This window comes from Pinus tabuliformis, chromosome 5_1, assembly GCF_031772625.1.
Source record: "Pinus tabuliformis cultivar Carrire ecotype Pingquan chromosome 5_1, CPIR1, whole genome shotgun sequence".
In the NCBI taxonomy this organism is placed as follows: Eukaryota; Viridiplantae; Streptophyta; class Pinopsida; order Pinales; family Pinaceae; genus Pinus; species Pinus tabuliformis.
This window is the reverse complement of record NC_142305.1, coordinates 756795974-756809800: the sequence shown is the minus strand read 5'-3', so window position 1 is coordinate 756809800 and position 13827 is coordinate 756795974.

Below are 13827 nucleotides of genomic sequence, written 5' to 3'. Positions count from 1 at the left end.
ACTGTCGTAATTGTCGTTTTTTATCAGAAAGAGAAGTGTCGTGAATTATTCCTTCCTTTGATAGTCGATTGAACTTTTCTTCATGTATTTGGTTTGATTTGTTTAAATTCGAAGTGTTGAAAGCATTTTTATTCAAAATTGAAAAGTTTCATTGAGTCTTCCTTTCTCTTTTGAAGAAGAAATTGTCGAAAATGTCATTTTGAGTGAAATATTTCAGACCTTTACAGCATTTAGTTTTCCTTTTTGGCATTTTTCACATTAAGGAGAACGAAAACAAATACATGCATTTGCATTTATCATTTTTTAGGTTTGTGTGTGAAAAAATGATTTAGGGAAATGCACTAGTGGGTGCTCTTTGCTCTTTGAGGCATTGTTATTTTCTTCCCCTAGTAGCTAGGAATTTCATTGCTCAAAATAAACAAAGATTGTTTATCATTGTAGATTGCATCTTAGGAATTTCAGATCATCATCACGCGGTGAACCATTGAAAGGCAAAATCTAAACAAGATCAACTTTTAAAATAATTTCAATGAAGCTAACAGTGCTTTGGAACTTAACACAACATATCTAGAGGTCTAGGCTAGAGACGTGTTCCAGCGTCGTTAAAACTAGTGGCTATCGTTTTCATTGAAGGTTGGGTGATTCCTCCTCCTTGATATGACAAGTGCTAGCATGGACTTTTTCTCCTCGTACCGTCACGTATATATTGGGAGACCACAATAGGCTTAAATCCTTTATCCATAGGAAACCGATTCTATTTCCTTATTGATCGCAATGCACTGAACACAACATTCGGGAAGATTCACTGCCGTACATAAGCCCTTGGTAATTTCTTTTTAATTTATCACCAAGGTGTATATTGTAGTTTTGCGATTGGTTTGGTAATCCCTCTGTCTAGATATTCCAGAGTAGTCACTTTCATTCCTTTTCGACTCTTTAAAAGAAAAGGTCCATCTAAGCACTTGTCCTTTCAGGCTCATTAAAAATTGAAGGAGACTAGAGTCATCTTTAGCTTTTTCTCGACTCTTAAAAACTAAAAAAGCAAAGTTGTGTCCAAGCATCATTAAAATTAATTGAATTTGGAATAACATCCCTTTTTCTTAGTTGATCTTAAGTTGAGATATATAGAGACAAATCTGGAGTCCACCGATCAAGGAATCCCTTTTGATGGGAATCCTAGTCCTTTTCCTCCTTTCAGAAATATTGGTGCTCCTTATATGGCTACATTGTCCCTTCCGGGAATTACCATTGGCCTACTAGTATGGCTATTTTCAACCTCTTTGGTTCAAAATGTTTTGATTTCTCCACAATCAAGTGCACCTCCAGTTGATCTTGAAGTTAACCCTTTTCCTTCTTCCTCGTTTGTTTCTTCCTCCCCGTCTTCCTCTTCGCTTGGTGAAAGTATTGATACTAGTAACTAGGTGGCTAAGAAGAAGAAGAAAGGGTAGGAGAAGAAGAAGAAGCCAATTCAGCAAGGGGGAAACAAAGAAACCATTGCTCTAGATGCAACATCTGATGAAAATCCATCCATTAAGCTTCCCAAACCCAAATATCCATGCATAATTTGTGCGGGAGACCATTTTCATCGAAATTGTCCTTACTTTCCTTGGATCTTGAAAGAATGGTCTTCCCGTTCACACCATCCCATGTCATCAACCTCTGGAGATCATGTTGGTAACACACCATCAACTAGTGATAGTAAAGTTCATGGACAGAAGGGAAGGGTCAGAATTCCATGTAGGTTATGTGAAGGTAATAATTCCCTTCACCTTTGTCCCTTTTTGGATGAAGCCAAAAAAGTATTGGATAACCATCCTGCTCCACCGCAGCGACTTCCATCTGGTTACAGGAAACCCTCCCTGAATCCTTCACTATGAGATGAACCGACTAACTTAAATCAACTGTCACTCGAAACCACTCTCTCTGAAAGTGAATCTTATGAGTCTATACCATTCAAGTTCTTTTTGTTACTTTGGATTCTAATGAGCTTGGGGGAAATCCACCTGTACCTTCAATACAGGAGGAAAATCCTCCAGTTCTCGTAACTCAAGGAGTTAATTCTCTCGTTTCTTCGATACCCCCTCCAAGTAGTTTAGTCACTTCCTTTGATTGGAATCGACTAGCAGATCCCACCTTCCTTCCTATGTACCTTTCTAGATCATAGTACAAGTTTGTAAAATGATTGTGTCTGGCAATATTATAGATGAAGGTGCATCAGTGAGTATCCTTTCCTCAACTACTTGGAAAGCACTTGGTTCACCACCACTTATGCCTGTAACACAGAATCTGTTAGGCTTTAACAAAGGAACCAATTAACTGTTAGGGATCCTTCCTAAGTTACCTATTAGTTTGGGAGGAAAGACCATTTATCTGAATGTGATGGTAGTCCCAAGACCTTTAGATTACAATTTACTTCTTGGGCGTGACTATGTTTATAACATGGAAGCTATTGTTTCAACACTCTTTCGAGTGATGTGTTTCCCGCATGAAGGCAAGATTGTCACCATTGACCAGCTTTCATTTCCCAGTCCAAACATAGCTCCAAGTCAATCATCATCCCTAAATGGTCCATTTACATCAATAGTATCACTTGAACCTTCATTCCATCCACACGATATCCATGAGTAGTCTAGTGAATGTAATGAAGCTTGGGGAGCATGCAAACCATTTATTCAAGCATAGTTTTGTCATTTCGAGCTTGTGTAGAAATGAAACTAAATTAAAGCACAGTTTTGTCATTTCGAGCTTGTGTAAAAATGAAACTAAATTCAAGCATAGTTTTGTCGTTTCGAGCTTGTGTAAAAATGAAACTGAATTCAAGCATAGTTTTTCATTTCAAGCTTGTGTAAAAATGAAACTGAAGCCAAGCATAGTTTGTTCATTTCAAGCTTGTGTAAACATGAAACCAAATCCAAGCATAGTTCCCCATGGTTCAAGCTTGTCTAAAAATAAACCCATTTTCAATTTTTAAACCCTTGTGATTGCCATTTTATCAGCTTTTTGAGCCTTGGTTGTGTACATTCCATCACGACCATCCTTTTGGCTGATCATACGCTCTCACTTGGTAGATTTTCAAATTTTAACCTTTGTGATTGCCATTCTATTAGCCTTTTGAACCTTGGTTGTGTACATCCCATCGCCACCATCCCTTTGGCTGATCATACTCTCTCACTTGGTTGTTTTACCCTTTTCGAGGAATAGTTGCAATGAGTGGTCTTATTAAGCCAGCCTCTTCATAGAAATAAACATGTTTTGAGAAGTTCCAACATCACTAGAACCAGTTGCTACCTTAGACACCACTCGTTCCTTAAAATAGAGTCATCTTTAAACCCTTTTCAGACTCGTTAAACATGAAAAGATTGTGGATCGCTTGTCTTTTTCAGCTCATTAAGGTGATTGGAAAAGTCATCCCTTTTGTATTATTTTATCCTTTTTCGAACCTGAGGGATTATTTTACGAAAAAGAACTTATGGAGTTTTCTTTTCATCCCTTTTCAAACTCTCTAAACATGAAAAGGATTGAGTTATCCTTGTCGTTAAACTCATTAAAACAATAGCGACAAACTTGTCCATTCTAGATGAGACCGAGTTTCACTGACGCTAGACTCGTTAAAACATTAAATAGCGATAGGTTTGCCTAAAGGGTGAATTATAGAACAAGCATATGTTATCCTCCTCAAGTTTGAAAAAAATAAAGAGGTACTGGTCAACAATGACTGGGGAAAAAGAGAAAAAACTTGAATAATTTATGGTAGCAAGTCTCTCTTGAACATGACACTTTCACTTCATCTCCATTATTGAGTTGGTTTGGGTTATTCCTTTCACTAGTCATCTCACCATTGGTCTTTCATACCATCCATATTTTGGGGTTAACGCTACCAATTCATCTTAGTGTCACCGACATGTTCAAGAGAAGTCATTCAATTGAAAAATCACAATCCAGTTAATGTCTCATCCACCACAATACCTCCAACCTTCATTTTTTCATGATCACCATTCCTGAACCTTATGTCGTTAGTTCGTTTTTCACCTCCAAAAAATCATTTTCTTCATTTCGTGTCATATATGTGGGATACATCAAGTCCCTCCTACAACGAGTCACTTCTTGTTGACATCATCTCATTATCCGAGAAGTCGACTTAGAAACAACCCTTTCAGTGCTTTGAAGCTTGCATACATCAATGGCAAGTTTCTCACTTCCGACGACAAGTTGGCATCAATGGCCTTTGACCGAAATATTTTTCGTGGTGTTTGACATCAGATCATATATTTACACCACGTGAATTGTACTATAGTACCTTGAGGTTCATTATCATTATCGGTGACACCTCTCGCATCTGTTAACAACTCACATCATTGGCTGGTAATCAGGTGATGTCTTTCCATGTTCGACTTCAGAACATCTCTTCACATGGATTTACTTGTACATCGAGCGAAGATTGAACAAGTTTGAAGACCTCAGATCTAGTTTCATCCATCTGGGCTGTGATATATTCAGGGATATAAAAACATCAAATGTATAAAGGCTCTGCACAGATGATCATCCTAACCATGGATGATGACTCTATATCTGAAGAATCACCAGTCTGTATCTGCAAACGACTATCTGATCTATGTACATGGAATGAAATTTATAAAGTTGAGCATGGGAATGCCTCCCTCAGCTAGATCATGAAAATTATATTATGATGATATATTGTATTGTAACTTATGCAGGTCACCTTCCAGTTCGAAACTTTGGATCCTCATGATAAAGCATTTCACCCGACATGAATATTTACGACCTCATGCTTTAGGGGGCAACTGTTATAGACATATTTGGGCACATCAACCCCAAACCTATACGCTGATGTATTAGGGCTCATCAACCCCTAAAAAGGTTGTTTCATACCCTAAAGGAACATAGTCATCTAAATACATCATTCCCCAAAAGTTCCATCTAAGAAACCATCCAGAAATTGCCTAAATTGAACCAGACTAACTGCTCCACTGGCAAAGTGCGATGCATACTAAGTGGTACACTGCTAGGCTGTGATGCATACTATTTAGGCCTTCTATAGGGTGTGATGGGAGAGGATGGACAAATTTCTGAGATAGTTTGCTAAGTGGATTCTCATGGAATCTTTTAGAAACTTCTCCTGTGCCACTTGCCTCTCTGAATTCACCCAAGGATGAATAAGGGATCCAAAACCTTCAGTTATCCCTTCTCTTATGGAACCAATTGTAACAAGTGGAATGAAACTAATCAAACCCCATGGATGACTCACACCCTTGCACACATCTCTAAATGGATCCCTCATCCAAGAGATCTAGAGGCTAGAATATTGTGAATTCTAAGGAAGTGCTGATAGTTTGTAATTGAGGAAAGAGCATTGTATTCTTATTGGAATGATCTTGCTATTTCATGAGGTGAAGAAGGCTTGAAGTTGGGAGGATGACGCTGGATTAGACAACTGGGTTGTAATTATCCTTTCTATTAATAAAGTTCTTCAAGTTTTCTCCCATATGATTGTGCAATTGTGAATGTTATCATTTGTGAATGCTATCATTTGTTCATTATATATTTGATTCTGTAATGTTTATGTTGTAATAGATCATGATGTTTTGACGGTTCTTTTTTGTTGTACTTGTGCAGGTACTCTCCAAGTGTGTTAAGTACGGGGAGGAGTTGCGAGATCTGTCAAAGGAGAGAGAGATCAAGCAAGGGATTAAGCGGAAGTTCCAGGTTGGTTCCATTATCTTTCTCTTATCTGTTACACATAGGAGAAATCATTGAATTGCTTTAAACTGTTGTTTCTAGGGTAGCTGCCAAACCTAGAGGGCTAGCATTCTTTAGGAATACTAGTTTTCACAGAAACACCTTACCATTTTCTTCCATTGAGAACTTACTGAACCGCGGATTCTGCGGGGATGTGCAGACTGGTCCCGCTGCCTGCTTATCTTTTATTGGCCTCGGCATCCGAGGTGATTTTAGGATTTCCGATGTGACCCCAGTATCTTAGGGAACATTGTCTATCGTGGGGTTCTACGTGGCCTCATGGGTGGTTCCTTCTGCAAAGCCCAAACCTCTCCTGGTAGCCGCCGTCTTGTTTGAACTGTTTGTGGTTGTTCGTGAACTTCAGGGCTCAAATATCGCTCGGCACTCAACACTATGTGCTCTAATCAACTGCTCAAATCTCAAGTGAACAAGTGTTGTCTCATGGCTAGCCCCTAGAGTTTTATAGCGCCTTTTGAATTCAAATTTGACCGTTCCCCCAATTCTGGGCCATCAACGCTTTCTTGGCAGCAGATTGTCACAAATCTTGCCCTTAATTCACGTCTTAAATGCCCGACGCCTGCTCCCTTTTGCCTTAAATCAGGCATCCCTTCATGAACATTGACACCAATGATCACTTCCCAGCCTACCCATGTGGCAACGCAGCCCCCTGTGCACAGGCGCAAACCTTGTGACATGCTCATTCTATGCGCATCTTCCTTATCGAGCAGCTCCTAAATAGACTCTTTTATAGTCCCACGCTCTCTTTCAACTGCCTGGAGTGTTGAGACTATGATCCCCACAGCTAGTCAAGTGGTCGAACCACCTATGGGAGACTTCAACTCACCTTCCAGTATAGTCTGTGGAAACTCCTCAATTGCCCTCGTGACAGCCGGCACCGTGTGTTCTACTGTATGTAGTGTGCTCCCATGGTTACTGCATTTAGTGAGGTGCAGTTGTAGCCATGGCAGCACAGTCATAAATTCTCGGGGACAATCTTCTAATCCAGTGGTATGATCATCCTCGCCTTGTCTTGTCATCCTTGGTTTATCGATGAGACATGCTTGCTTGATCTCATTTTCTAGCCTCTTGATCTCGGCCTCCATCAAAATGCTTTTCTTCCTCAGTTGTACCTGGTTTTTTTTGAGTTTGCGAAGTCTAAGGTTCTTTCACCGAATGGCATCCTGAATCTTTATGTGTTCGACCTCATGTAGCAGTGTGATTTCTTTGTCCTGGTCTTCGTGCACTGTCACAACTATGGGAGCTCTTACGGGTAGACTTCTCTTTGCATTTTCTTCAGAAATTATAGTCTCTACTATGTTCTGCACCTTTGGAATCGCTTCCACGGTCAGGGATTTACACATGGTCCTATAGGCCCATCAAACCGCTGGTACGTGCAGGTCCCAATCAGTGCGCCTTGCTTGGTGAACCCTATTCAATACTTTGCACACCCTATCGAATACCTCTCCGTGGATAATTGATACTGTGCGTCGCCTTTCTTGTTGCTGCGGTTTGTTCCGATTCTCTATTCTGGGAGTGGTGTGTGCTTGTGTGAGCTATACAGCATATGTCCATACCCATCGGAAAAGGTAGGCACGCAAGTTGTTCTGCCCCTGCTGACTAGCTCTCATTCTGAGCTGGGGTTTTCCAAAGTGTAGGCGCATCATCCTTTTGCATCCCCGCCAGTCCTCAAAACTTCCTTGATGCATGCCCCACCATTGTGCGGGTGTTACGCGCAGTGCCCACTTCAGAGCATCAAATCGATGCAGTTCTAGTATTGCACTTTCAAACTTGTTCAGGAATTCATCCACTGCTGTCAGCCCATCATATGTAGGAAGCTCCCTTGCCTCTGTTGTCACGCATCGTAGTGATCTAAACATCATGTTGCAATTAAGCGTTGTTACTTCGTGCAGCCTATTCTACCATTGCTCTATTTCTTCGTCTGAATCCGAAGTGCAGGAGATTTCATGCTCACACAAAATCCTTCCATCTGCAGTCGGATTAAGACAGTCCTCTTCTCGCATGGTTATCTTGTAAATACAATCGAGATCATCATCACTATCATCGTCGCACATTGGTTCAATGTATCACGCTCCTTCGGCTAGATCTAGCGGTACTACTACATGTAGTGACTTTTTCTCAAAGATCATTTTGCGCTTCTTCAGATTTATGACTCCATTCATATCGGTGGCCCAGTCTATTCCTAGTAGTGCAGGATAGGGATTACTGTCATCGATAATCTCTATCACTTCAAAATCCACCTGCACGCTCGCACCTTCAATATCTACTGTTACCCCTTGCAATCTCCCCATGGGCAAGATCTTCTATTGGTTCGCCATTCATAACTAAATAGGAGATCACTATAGCGTAGGTCTGCCCATGCGTTCCCATGTTTTTTTTTGCAATAGATTCGCATCTGATCCAAGATCCAAGATTACCTGATCCATTTCATACTCGTTGATTTGTACAGTCAACCTCATTTCCCTTCCTGTGCGCAATTCCTACTTTCCAAGTTTCCAGACCACGCGCGATTCTCTTGACCCCGCGCACCTAGTGATAAGTTCCTGTAGTCCTTTTACTACCTTGCTCTCATGTTGCATGTCTCCAGAAAGATAGTGAGCATTGAAAGATCCATTCCTGGTTCTAATTGATCCTTACTACCTAAAGTGGAGGCCTCCGTGAAACTCTTCTTAGCTTCCATGAATGTCTCCTTCGCGCGTTCTAAATCAAATTTGGGTTCCTTTGTAGGAGCCTTGCGAACCCACGCACTTTCTTCTGATTGTTTCCCTTTATCATCACTAGTGGTCACACCACTCCTGAGCATCATGTTTACATTCGGGTCTTCTTCGCGTAGTTCACACCTCATCATGTGCAAATTATGAGTCAGAGGGGGCTGAAGTACCCCTTTTTTGCCCAGTCTCACTATCAATGTAGGGAAATCTTCTGCCTCATGATCAAATTGAGTACAGTACAAACATGATGTCCTTGTTGGGTTTGTACAATCGTGGGCATAGTTCCCTGGCCCTCCACAATTATAACAAATTAACTGTCTGCGACCCCTTCCTGGTCCCATTCCACCTCGTCCTCGACCACGCCCCTAAAATCCAGTGCGCGCCATTCCTACATTCAGGTCGAGGGATCACATTTCAGTCTGCACCTATAGGCAGTAGTTTGATCCATCATTAGTTCATAGCTTCTGCAGGTGCGCTCATCATGGCCTACCAACCTGCAGAAGTTACAAGACAATGGATGGGACGTATGTGTATACTTCTGCAATAGATGACAATTATTCATAGTGTGTTTTCCTCCTAACTGACAAATCGCACACCATAATACAGGCGCCACGCTCGATCCTACTTGTGCCTCAGGTCTTAATGGCATCATCCCTCCTCCTGCCAAGTAATTCACGAACACTGGATAGTGGTCCTCGTCATGCACTTGGCCTTTGCATTTTATGCACCATACCTCCTCGCGCACCTCTGGCTGAGGTGTCATGTCTTGTTTCAAACTCTACATTTCCAGACATAGATTTTGCAGTTGCGCATGGATTTGTTGGACTCCCAGACCAGGGTCTTGTATAGGGGTCTCATGCAATCTCATCACCATCTCCAAAGCTTTGGCTTGGGTGGAAAGTTTTTGTTGTGACAACGTTGTCCTTAAGTGCGGTGTTAGTGATGCTACAAACCATGCGCGATGTTGTCCATCTGTCAATGTCATGTTGGCTTCATGAATCATGCCCTTCAGTATTTGATCCAGATCCTAGGGGGTCTCCCGGGAGCATCACGATCTCCTTAAACCCGATGATTGATTGTGTTTCTGACTTTGACCTGCTAAATTCCCTGTTCAGCCCGATCTGGATTTCTATGATTCCTGCATTTGGATGGTCACTAGAATGCTTGATGTACCATGTTAATGCACGATCCCGCAATGCACTCACCAGCGTAGCCTTCTTGATATTGTCATCCACAATGCCCTGTGCTTCCCATACTGCTCTTACCATGAACCAATATTGGTCTGGATCTTCATTCCCCACTCCTCTGAATACCGGTAGTTTGATCGCACTCACCATACTGAACTGTGGTGGTGGCGGAGGTGTAGAAGGTGGAGATGGAGGTGAGGAGGGTGAGATGGGTGGCGGTGTAGGTGGAGGTGGTAGGCGTGGAATTCGCTGCCTTATCAGACTGACCACGCTTCTCGAAGAGACTTTCACGAGCTCTTCCTCGCTTTCCTGCGAGGGGGAAATTAAGGGACTGGTTTCCAATTCTTCACTACTTCCGCTTATGTAGATCTTCCCACTTCACGTAGTCCCAAACATTAATTTATTCGCATAACCTACTTTTCACACAATAGCATCTTAATCCAAGTGTTCAAAGATTTAATATACTTACCTTGCGGTCCCTTGAGGAAACATCGCTCCGCCTCACTGTAGCTAACGGTCATATCTACCGCGAACTCAGTGATAAATCCTCCTATAATTCAGTCGAGCCAATGGTCCACAGCTCGCGCGATCTTATCTCCTGACACTTCTAGTCTGTGCACTAATTCCGGAGTCCACACAATTGATTTGTCAAGCCTACACCTTCCCTGACTGTCTGCTAACTTCGTGATCCACTCATACAGCTTAGAAGGAAAGGATGCTAAGAAAATTTTGTGGATTTCCATATACAAGTAGCACTCCAACCATTGTTCCTTAGTTACTCGTGGATTTCTGTTTTCTTGCGCCGCAAACTTGTGAATCTTCTTGTCCAACCACCCTTCAATTTCTTTCTTTGTTGGATTCTAGTGGCACGACATCAGACATCCCTTATGCAGATCCCTATCCCAACAACAGAACCATTTGTTGGCTTGTATGGGCCTAACCCAAGTTCAGAGGTGATTTAGCCAAGCAAATCCTGGTACTACTGGCCCTTTCGGCAACAGTCCGTAGAGTTCAGCCTAAGGTCTCACCCGAAGTAGTATGGGAGGGTGTTGGAACCAGGTTTCCACACCCTAGGAATGTTTGATGAGCTTTTGGCAGTCCGCGGTTTCACCCTGCGTGCACGCCATTACACGCACCTATTAGTCCCTAGCAACTTGTGATACTGCCTCCACGCAGCCTTACTCAAGGTGTGATCTGTATTATACCCAAGTTCCTTACTATTTAACCTATTATTACCTGATTGCTTATCTTATTTGTGTAAGACTAGTGATAATTAATAGTATATCCAGCAATGATATAAGTGTGCACAATAAACAAAACAATATAAATGTAAAGAAGGCAATGTACAAGTAGATGCATAGAAATTGGAAACAACTTCTCTTTATTATTCTTCGTTCAAGATTACAGACTCGACATCGCCCTACGCACTTAGCTGCAGGGGTCTGCACACTCAGTTGCGGACTCTACTAGGCCTCTGCGCACTCAACTACAGAGCCTCTTCCTACTACTACGACCCAATACACTTAGACTCTTACTCTATGCTCTATCTTCGCTACTCAGCTTCTTCACTACTTTTACAACTTAGAGCCTCACTCTACTTATACAATCCCATGGTCCGCGGACCATGGGTAGGTCGACATGACCTTACATTACTTTAGAATACTTAGGGCGGACAACCCTATGACTCATCCTATACTTCACTCTCCGCACCCATAATTCGTGGAGTTTTACAATACATTTGACCAAAACTTGGGCTTTGAGCCCCAAAACATGCTGTGAGGGGATTCCATGCCTAACACATCAGCAATTGCCTAGAGCCATCATCCCGCATCATAGCCTTGCTACCTCTCCCGGTCACCCCCATCCGAATGATCATGTGTCATGGTAGACTAGGAGGTTTTGGATTTGATGTTTTCTCTTCATGAGTGACTACAGGTATAGGTACACCCATAAACATGTCAAGATGACGAATGGGATGAACGAAGGGAGCACATGTAGATGGACAAGTTCACCAACGAACGAATGAATGAAGCATGCAAAGTAGACGAACGAATGAAGCATGTGAAGCGGATGAACGTGACGATCATGCACCTTCACGAACAAGTGAGCCTGTCAAGCCTTCCAACATGAAAGCAAGGAACAACATGCTAGAGCTTCATCTAGTGAACCAAGGACCATTGAATACTCTACTCACTTCACCATGCGGAGGTGAAGCTATGATACACCATGAATACATCCATCACTTAGCAGCATTGTAGCTCGACATGCACTCCAGTATCAGCATGAATGTACCAGCATTGTCTTGTCAAGTCATGTCGAGTCAAGTCATGAGTCATGTTGCCCACATCTCCACTATGGGTTTGTTGTCAATCAATATGATGTACTGTGGAAGTCCAAGAGACCCATGTGTTGAACATAGATTCATGTAAGTCAGAAAGTCATGGAGGTCGAATGGTCATGAGGGTAGTCGAACAGCCACAAGGGTCAGTTTCACCCTTTGCTATAAATACCCCCCTCATTTGTACATGAAGGACTTTTCACCTCAGCTCCTCCCACATAGCCAAGAGATTCTTTAATTGTTTCTTTGAGGAGTAAGTAGTGGCTCCAACACCCAGCTCATGGGGTTAGTGATGCATGGTGCAACAATGTGTCTTAGAACTTTCGCTTAATTCAAAAGCCTGTCAATAGGCTTACACATTTTCACACATGTATTGTATTTGTTGTAAGATTGATCTTTAACACTTGGAATGCATGTTTCTTTAACCATGTGTTCTACATCTGAACTGATTCATTTGTTGTAAATGTGTTGTATATGTTGTTAATAATGTCCCGTCCATGTAGATTGCTCTGTCGGACATCAAACAGTCCTTTCACATGAACCTTGTTGTAACAACTATTGCATTCGTCTCAAACTGATCTGTGAGTGTTGTACATGTTATCTTACCTTGTATGTTGTGACTATCGCATCTGAGTGGACTACTCCACCGGAAGCTATGTATGTCCTTTGTGTTGTGTGTGTTCCTAGCCATGTTGGGATTGATCCCTTTCAACTTGGAACTCACCTTCACCTTTTTCCCCTCACAGTGAAAGAACCATTGACACAAGTACATTTACACTCACTAGGCACACGAACCTCACTTCTCGAAGACAAAGCGAACCACTTTCCAATGCTAACAAGTAAGAGTTGAGGCAAATCCTTAAGACAATGGTGACTGGGCCATCATACTGGATGGAACTCCCACACCAAATGGTGTGAGGTCTAGTTGGGACTTCGTATCGGGGTGATCCCCTAAATGTTGGTGGGTCCAATACCGTAAACTATTTCTTAGATGGGTTTAGCGAGTACAATCAAATTCGGATCAGCCCAGAAGACCAAGATAAAACCACCTTCACTTATCCTTGGGGTACTTTCACCTATAGTGTCCTTCCTTTTGGCCTATGCAATGCCCCTGCCACTTTCCAGAGAGTAGTCTTGAATATTTTTGTCGAGCTAGTCCATGATGCAGTAGAGATTTATATGGATGATTTTATACCCTATGGGTGTGATTTCCAAGAGGCTTTGTCCAACTTAGGTAAGGTGTTGAACAAGTGCATTGAAATGAACCTGTCCCTTACTCCCAAAAAATGTGAGTTCTTGATGACTACAGGGATTGTTCTAGGTCATTCAATATCCCAGCAAGGAATATAGATGGACCCAAAAAAAATAGCCATCATCCAAAGGGTCCCACCTCCACAAAGGCAGAGAATTGTCAGAAGTTTTCTTGGTTTATCTGGATACTATCGGAGGTTTATAAAAGACTTCAGCAAGTTAACTTCTCCTTTATTTGGGTTGTTGGCCAAAGACTCTAAGTTTGTATGGTCAAAAAGTTGTCAAGAGGCCTTAGACACCCTAAAGGACAAGTTGACCACTGCACCTATTCTCCAAGGCCCAAATTGGGCCCTTCCTTTTCATATACATGTTGATGCCTCACACAAAGCCATAGGAGCAGCTCTAGGCTAGATAGATGAAAAATTTCCTTATGCCATTTACTTTATCAGTAAGAATCTATCAAAGGCTGAACTGAACTACACAGTGACTGAAAAGGAGCTCCTGGATGTTGTGCATTCATTGAAAAAATTTAGGCATTACATTACAGGTTATCAAACATTTGTAC